An 8457-nucleotide genomic window follows, 5' to 3' on the forward strand; every position below is an offset into this window, starting at 1 on the left:
ATTGAAATATCTGATGATGTTGGAGCTAGGCCTAGTGAAGCCAAGCTACTCCCAATTATGAAAGAATTTCACACCATAGAGGACCTAGCCAGGGATTTTAGGGAGAGGGGCTCGTACATTAAGTCTGATGAGAATCAGAATGCCCATGTGTACCTAAGATATCTAGAGGATATCTAAAAGCTCTACCATTATGTGACTAGGGAAGATGCTACCCTAGAGATGATGGACTGGATATCAGCATTGCTTAGAGTACTCCCTCAGACCCAGCTTTGGAAAAATAGTGTGAGAGACGTTTGTAGTCACATGAATGGTGCTAGCTTCAGTGATCTCATTGATGCCCTTGAGATCTTTGTAAGGAATACATTTCCTTGAGTAGATACCGAAGACTGGATCCTAATGACAACGGATATGTTCCTGTTCATACGCTGATAGTAGAATGAGTTATGTCGTTTAGATTGGATATTGGGATCTGATGTTGAGTTAATGGACCCAGAGCTTTAAGAATTTTACTATTTCCCATTTTGGGTAGTCAGTTGGACTTTTGTAGTACTGACATAGGACTTGTATTGTTACAGCTAACCGTAAAAGGTTGGTCTGGCATGCTTGATTGTTATGTATGTTCCTAAGATGGCTATGTATGTTAAATTATATTGCTGTGACTGATGACTGATGCTTGATTGACATATTATGAATGCATATGTTGCTAAATGAAATCCAAGTATGTTGTTTATTTTCTTGTTCCTTGAATATGCTATCTATTTAGTTAGCGTATTGGTTAGAATCGATAAAATGCTTTGCCAGAGAGACCCTCAGAATGCAACGTAAAGGTCTATCCTGATCTAATACAATTAATTTTGGAATGCTTAGAACCGCAATAAAAGGCTATTGAAGGGTTGAGGACGGCACAAGCTAGCTAGGAACAAGAAAGAGATGTTGTAACAGTAGCAGTAGTAGCAGTGGTAGTGGCTAACCTCGATTGGAGGCAACTAGAGGAAGAAAGCTCAGCAGCGCAAGCCACAGAACAATTGCCAGGTCGGCAATGCCAGCAGTAGACCCTAACAACATCTAGCAGAGGATGACTCGCTTTTACAAGCACAATCCGCCATCCTTTGATGGAGTGATTGACATCCAAGCAGCAGAGGACTGGATCATCTGCTTGGAAAAGATTTTTAGAGTTCTAAACTGTCTGAATACGTAGAAAGCGCAAAGGGCAATTTACAAGTTAGAGAAAGATACCGACAACTAGTGGAAGAATACCAAGATTATTCTGGATGCTCAGAACATGAGAGCGACATGGGAAGTGTTCCTAGAGCAGTTCCATGAGAAATAAGTTTCAAGGTCAGCTCCTAGAGCAGTTCCATGAGAAATAAGTTTCAAGGTCAGCCAAGGACAAAAAGGAAACAGAATTCCTAACCCTAAAGCAGAAGGATAACGAGTCAATTGATGAGTAGTTAGCTAAGTTTAGACACCTTTCTCATTACTTCAGTTACTGGCGTTACCAAGATGATGAAAGGTAGATAACCAAAACATGTTTAGAGGACTAAAGCAGTCTTTAAGGGAGATGATTGCTCCTAGACAGTTGAGCACTTCGACAAGGTAGTTGAGGCGTGCCAAATTACAGAGAATAGTTTGAACGATCATTTGATTATTGAACCTACTCCCAAGTTAGAGGAGGGAGATCAGGGTAGTACCTCTTCTGATGTGAACAGGAAGAGGAAGAGCTATGGGATAACCAAAAGAGTAAGAAAGGAGGTAAGCCCTTAAATGGCAAGGAATGCCCAATTGCGGCAGGAGTCATGGTGATGGAACGTATATGGTTGAGTAAAACGTTTGCTGCACTTGCAACAAGTCTAGACACTTCTCGAGAGAATGTCCACAGAGTATAGAGAAGCAAAGGTTACGCACCCAAGGACGAGTACTTGCCATCACAGGGAAAGAAGCCCAAAAGTTTTCAGAAATGATCCAATGAACGATCATCATTATGAACTTCCCAGTGATTGCAATGACATATTAGGGTGCTAATCATTTTCTTCTCTCATATGATTATTTTAAAGGACCTGACTTGGTTATGATTATGTTGCCGTATGATATATGTCTGTACCAACACATAATAGGACAATTACATCTGATGTGTACTTAAACTGTGTAGTTGGTTATGAGCACTGTTATATTGCCTTAAACTTGATATGTAGGCCTTCTACAAAGCTAATGTGGTGATGGGATTGAATTGGTTGCCTTCCCATAATAGTAAGGACAAAACCCTGATCCTACCTTCAAGAGAAATAGAGTTAAATCCGGAAGTAAGTTAAACTTCATAACGGATGCCTATATAGGCAATGGTATGATAAATGAAGCTACCCAAGACTAACAAAGGTTAAGAGAAAAACGTGTTTTGTCATGATAAACCAAGGGAATTAGTGGTGATGGATGAATACAGAGTGATTACCAAAGGAGGTGGTAACTTCTATCGCTGCCAGTAAGGGTTCTGATCACGACAAACAAACACAATAACCCTCAGAAGTTGAGGCGATATTTCAACAAGATGTAACGACTCTTAGAGGTCACAAAGAGTGAGATTAGTAGAAGTTATAAAGAAAGAGGTAGCCCCTGATTAGAATTATTAGATTCCCCCTTAAGAGGAAGAGTAATGATGAGGAGTTGAATGAGATAGTTAGGGGTTGAGTCTTTACACCATTAAGAAGGTGTGAGTGGCAACCTAAGGTAGACAAACTCTTATAGCCTCATTAGTCACTACTAGAAAAAACACTTTTAACGTCGCAAAATAATGGCGGTGAAGCAGAAAAACGACGTAGAAAAAAAGGCGGTGGCATTTTTGTAAATAAGTTGAAAAGGCTCTTATTTTCCACGGCGGTTTTTAAGAAAACCGCCGTGGAAAGTGAACACACTTTACCTTCTCTACTCGACTTTCCGTCACTTTCTTTCTCATTTCTTCAGTGCGCCATGATCCCCCTCTACCCTACCACCGAAAAACTGCCATTCCCGCTACTATCCCACCATTTAAACTCCTCTATTGAGCTTATGGTGCCTTGCCGCCGTCCGCCGTGGTTCAAACGCCCCTCATTTCGCGTCATTCTTGCTCGGCCGTGGTCCCCTCTGTCCCACCACCGAAACCGGTCATACCCCCCATTATCCCACCGTTTAAACTCCTCCATTGAGGTTGTGGTGCGTCCGTCGCCGTCTGCCACCATCCGCCGCAGTTTGAACGCCCTCTCTTCGCATTTGAATCTTCTCTGCTCTATGAGTATCCTCTTCTTTCATTCTTTTCCATTTTTCTTGGTTTGTTGAATGTTTTAGCCATGAAAATCTGTTATATATTAAATGGGTTTGTTAGTTTTACATTGTGGTTGGCTTGTATTGTTCATTTTGCATTTTTTATGTGGTTGAACTGTTGATTGGTGTTGAGTGGTGGGCATTGGATGTGAGAAAACCTTAATTCCTTCTTATATACTGTATTAGAAACATGTTTAAATGTTTGGAGTTGATTAGTCATGAAGTTTTTAAATTTTTTTATAATTTTTTGATATTTATTTCGAATTTTTAGTAATTTTTTTGTAATAAATATAAGAATTTAGTAATAAATAATCTGTTTGTTATTTTGTGTTTTTCTTCTTCGTTATGAATTTTGATTGATAGTAAAGTGTTGTTTAAATAATCTGTAGAACAATGGATCGTAGTTGGATGAAAGCTAAGAGAATTAGCAAGGAATATGAGGATGGGGTTGAAAAGTTTCTTGAGTTTGCTCAGAGAAATGCCCCTAGTAAAAGAGATGGATTGTACTATTGTCCTTGTGTCAAATGTTTAAACAATAGTCGACAGAGTATATCTGAGATAAAAGAGCATCTTATCTGTGATGGGATAAATTTGAGGTATACAAATTGGATATGGCATGGAGAAATTAGAAAGACTAAACTGTCTACAAATGAGAAGGTTGTAAATGAAGACTTTGGTGATAGAATTTTGGATATGTTTCGTGATATAAGGTCTGAATCCTCTACACAGTTCTCTTCCACCTTTGAAACTTTGTGTAGTGATGCAGAGACACCTTTATACCCAGGGTGCAAAGATGATTACACAAGGTTGACAACCGTATTGAAACTGATGAATTTGAAGGCAAGAAATGGTTGGACTGATGCTAGTTTTACGGAATTGCTTGAATTGCTGAGTGATATTCTTCCCAAAGGGAATTCACTTCCAAAACGAATGTATAAGGCAAAAAAGATTTTGTGTCCGATGGGTTTGGAATATGAGAAGATACATGCGTGTCCTAATGACTGCATATTATTTAGAAATGATTATGAAGGGTTGAATAAGTGCCCTAAATGTGGGACTTCAAGATACAAAATGAAGAAAGATGATGGTGATTATAATGAGATGACCAAAGGTTCTCCTTTGAAGGTTCTGTGGTATCTTCCAATAATACCACGATTTAAGCGTCTATTTGCTAATGCCACAGATGCAAAGAACTTGAGATGGCATTTCGATGAGAAAATATGTGATGGAAAGCTTCATCACCCGGCAGATTCTTCTCAATGGAAAACAATAGATCAAAAATTTCCTCAATTTGGTGGCAAGCCAAGAAACCTTCAGCTAGGGCTTTGTACGGATGAAATTAACCCGTATGGTAATCTTAGTAGCACACACAGTGAAGGCCAGTGCTCCTCGTAATTTACAACTTGCCTCCTTGGTTATGTATGAAAAGAAAGTATATCATGCTATCTTTGATGATCTCGAGGCCAAAACAACCGAGAAATTTATCGATGTGTATTTGACACCTTTGATTGAGGATCTGAAAAAATTATGGGTGGAAGGTGTTGATGTGTTTGATGCATATAAACAAGAGACCTTCAATTTACGTGCTATGATCTTCACCACGATAAATGACTTTCTAGCATATGGAAATTTGTCAGGATACAGTGTTAAGGGGCATAAAGCATGCCCAATATGCGAAGAAGGCACCCACTATATGCAACTTAAACATGGCAGGAAGACGGTATACCTTGGTCATAGAAGGTTTCTTAGTCGGTATCACCCTTACCGTAGATTGAAAAAGGCATTTGATGGCTCACAAGAATATGACCATTAACTGGAGAAGAAGTTTATCAGCGGGTGGAGGGAATTAATGTGGTCTTTGGTAAGAAGAAGAAGAAGACTTCCGGTGAGAGGAATATATGGAAAAAAAGATCTATCTTTTTTGATCTTCCATATTGGCAGAGTCTTAATGTGAGGCATAGTCTAGATGTGATGCATGTGGAGAAGAATGTGTGTGAGAGTCTTGTTGGTACACTTTTACATATAAGTGGAAAGACTAAGGATGGAATCAATGCAAGACGTGACTTAGTCGAAATTGGAATAAGAAAACTCCTTCACCCACAAGAAAGAGAGGGTAAAAGGGCTTATTTACATCCATTGCGCACACATTATCAAAAGCAGAGAAAACAAGTTTTGGTGGTTTTATTAATAACCTTAAGGTGCCACAAGGTTATTCTTCTAATTTGAACAAACTTGTTTCAATGCATGATTTGAAGATAACGGGGATGAAGTCTCATGATTGTCACATGTTGATGCAACAATTACTTCCACTTGCTATTCGAGGCATTATGAAAACCGATGTGAGAAGTACTATTACAAGACTTTGTATGTTTTTTAGCGCTATTTGTAGCAAAGTCATTGATCTTGCTGAGTTAGATGAATTAGAAAATGAAGGTTATGTAATCCTCTCCCAATTGGAAATGCACTTTCCTCCCTCATTTTTTGATATTATGGTCCATTTGATAGCTCACCTTGTATGAGAGATAAGACTTTGCGGCCCTGTGTGTTTAAGGTGGATGTACCAATTTGAGAGATACATGAAAATTCTAAAAGGGTACTCTAAGAATCCTTATCAGCCTGAGGCATCAATTATTGAGAGATATATAGTTGAAGAGGCAGTTGAGTTCTGCAATGCATATCTTGATAAGGTAAAGACAGTTGGACTTCCTTAATATCGGCATGATCAGGGGAGAAGCAAGGGAACACGGGGTGTCATAGTGAGGTCTATGTCAAGAGATGTTGTAATGCAGGCACATCTATATATTTTAAACAACACGGATGAAGTTTTGCCTTACTTGAATGCTCACAAGAATATGTTGAAGAACTTGAATCCAAGAAAGAACGATATGCAACTAGCCAACGAGCATAACAAGTCATTTGTCGAGTGGTTCAAGCAACAAGTGTTAAAGGATGGTAATCCTTCTGAAACAATACAGAGACTAGCTGCAAGGCCTCGTTTTGAGGTTGTGTGTTGGGGCAGATATGACATAAATGGTTATTCATTTTATATAAAAACCCAAGATGATAAGAGAACCATGCAGAACAGTGGGGTGATGGTAGTAGCTGAAGCAATGCATTGTGCTAGTTCAAAAGATAGAAACCCAATGTTAGCGTCAATGTCCTATTATGGAGTAATAAAAGAGATATGGGAGGTTAGCTATACCAAATTTAAAGTTCCCGTCTTCAAATGTAAGTGGGTTAATAATAGTGCTGTGCAAGTTGATGAAGAATTTGGTTTTGTTTCAGTCGATCCTGAGAGGATTGGATATAGAGATGAGCCATTTATTTTGGCAAATCAAGCAAAACAAGTGTTTTATGTTACCGATCTAGCAAAAAAGAAATTATCTATTGCGCTCCAAGGTAAGAGGCAAGGAGTTGGTGGAGATGATGGTGACTCAGAGGTCAATCTTGACGAAATCCCGCCTTTCACAGTTACTCGACCTAAAATTACTGAATTAGATTTGGTAGATGATGACTATGCAGTCAGGGATGATCATTGTGAAGGAATTTGGGAGGATAATCGTTGTAAGACTTAAAATTTGTGAATTTTTTTTAATATACTTGATGTTTTATACGGGACTTATTCTAATATTTATTGGTTGTTTGTTGAACAGGAAATGGATGGATCTAATCAACAGGGTTCTGGAGATGACAACTCCTTCCATAGAGCGAAAAGAGGTAGAGGGCCAACCCGTATGAAGAAGTTGGCCTTATGTGATGAGAACATACAGCCCCCGAGGATTGTAGTACACTTTGATGCTGATTTGAAACCTATAGGTCCTGAAGGGGCTAAATTTACTAGTTACATGGGCTATCTTGCACGCAGTAAGGTTGGGATTGACATTCTTAATTGGAAGATGGTAGATAAAAACTTAAAAAAAAAATTTAGGAGGATATTTTGGTACGTTACAAATTCTTTTCTTAATTTATTAATGTTAATTATAATTGATTATTTGCTTATAACTCTATTGTATTATATTGCAGTTGACATTTGATATTCCTGTAACTGAAGAAATGAGAGACCGTTTGTATAAGCAACTTGATGACCGGTGGAGGGATTTTAAATCTATGCTTATAAGAGAGTATCTTCGTGGAAAAAGAAAGGGCGAGCATCCTCAAGAACGATACTCTTTTATTAGTGACGAGGCATGGGAGAGGTTTGTGCAGCAACGTCAAGACCTTGCATTTCAGGTTTGGTTTCTTCAAACTTAGTTTTTTATCAATTTATATTATATTTAACTAAACTAACTTTGTTAAGTTTTTATTGTCATAGGCACTAAGTAGGAAGAACAAGCAAATATCTGAGCTGAATGTGTACCCACATACCATGTCTCGTGCAGGGTATGGTGGGTTGGAAAGAATCATGATGGAGGAGTGGCAAAAGAGTACAGAAATGACTATTACTTCAGATCCTACTGGAGTCATTCCACCTATCGACCGTCCTTCTCGCCACGAAAAATGGAAGGCGACGAGGATTAAAAGGGGTCAATATCTCACTCCAGAGGCTGCTATTGTTGCTGAGAAAATTGTAAGTAATATTAGCATTATGTTCATTAATTGTTTTTTTAATTATGTTAAATTAAAGTTGTTATTTTAATGTTACAGGATACACTTGAGGAGCAATTATCCCAAGGTACATTTGTTCCTCATGGGCGGATGGACATCTTGGCCACTGCCATTGGAAAGGCTGACTATCCCGGCAGAGTTAGAGGGGCCCCTAAAGGAATTGGCATCAAACAATTTTTTGGTCCTGGTTCTTGAAAAAGTACTGAATCATCCTCCGCTGACATGGTATCTAAAGAGGAACTCGATCGACGATTACAAGAAGAAACAGAAAGAGTTCGAGTTCAACTTAGTGAAGAACACAAGGCAGAGATGCAAAAGATGCGTGAGGAGTTTGATGCCAAGTTTGCAATGATGATGGGCATGACCGGATTCTAGATGCCCCGAGTGTCTGAGCCGTCACAGGTAATAAAGGTTCATTTCGTCAATTTAAACTTATATAATGTGCCTTAAGTAATTTCTTCTTATATTTCAGGGTTCACCTATGATGAAAAGTGGAAGGGTAGTAATAATCAGACACAACAGCTGACATTATCTGACCCTGACCCTAGCCCTGACCCTGTC

This window comes from Neltuma alba, unplaced genomic scaffold (assembly GCF_004799145.2).
Source record: "Neltuma alba isolate B1F8T4 unplaced genomic scaffold, ASM479914v2 tig00010101_pilon, whole genome shotgun sequence".
In the NCBI taxonomy this organism is placed as follows: Eukaryota; Viridiplantae; Streptophyta; class Magnoliopsida; order Fabales; family Fabaceae; genus Neltuma; species Neltuma alba.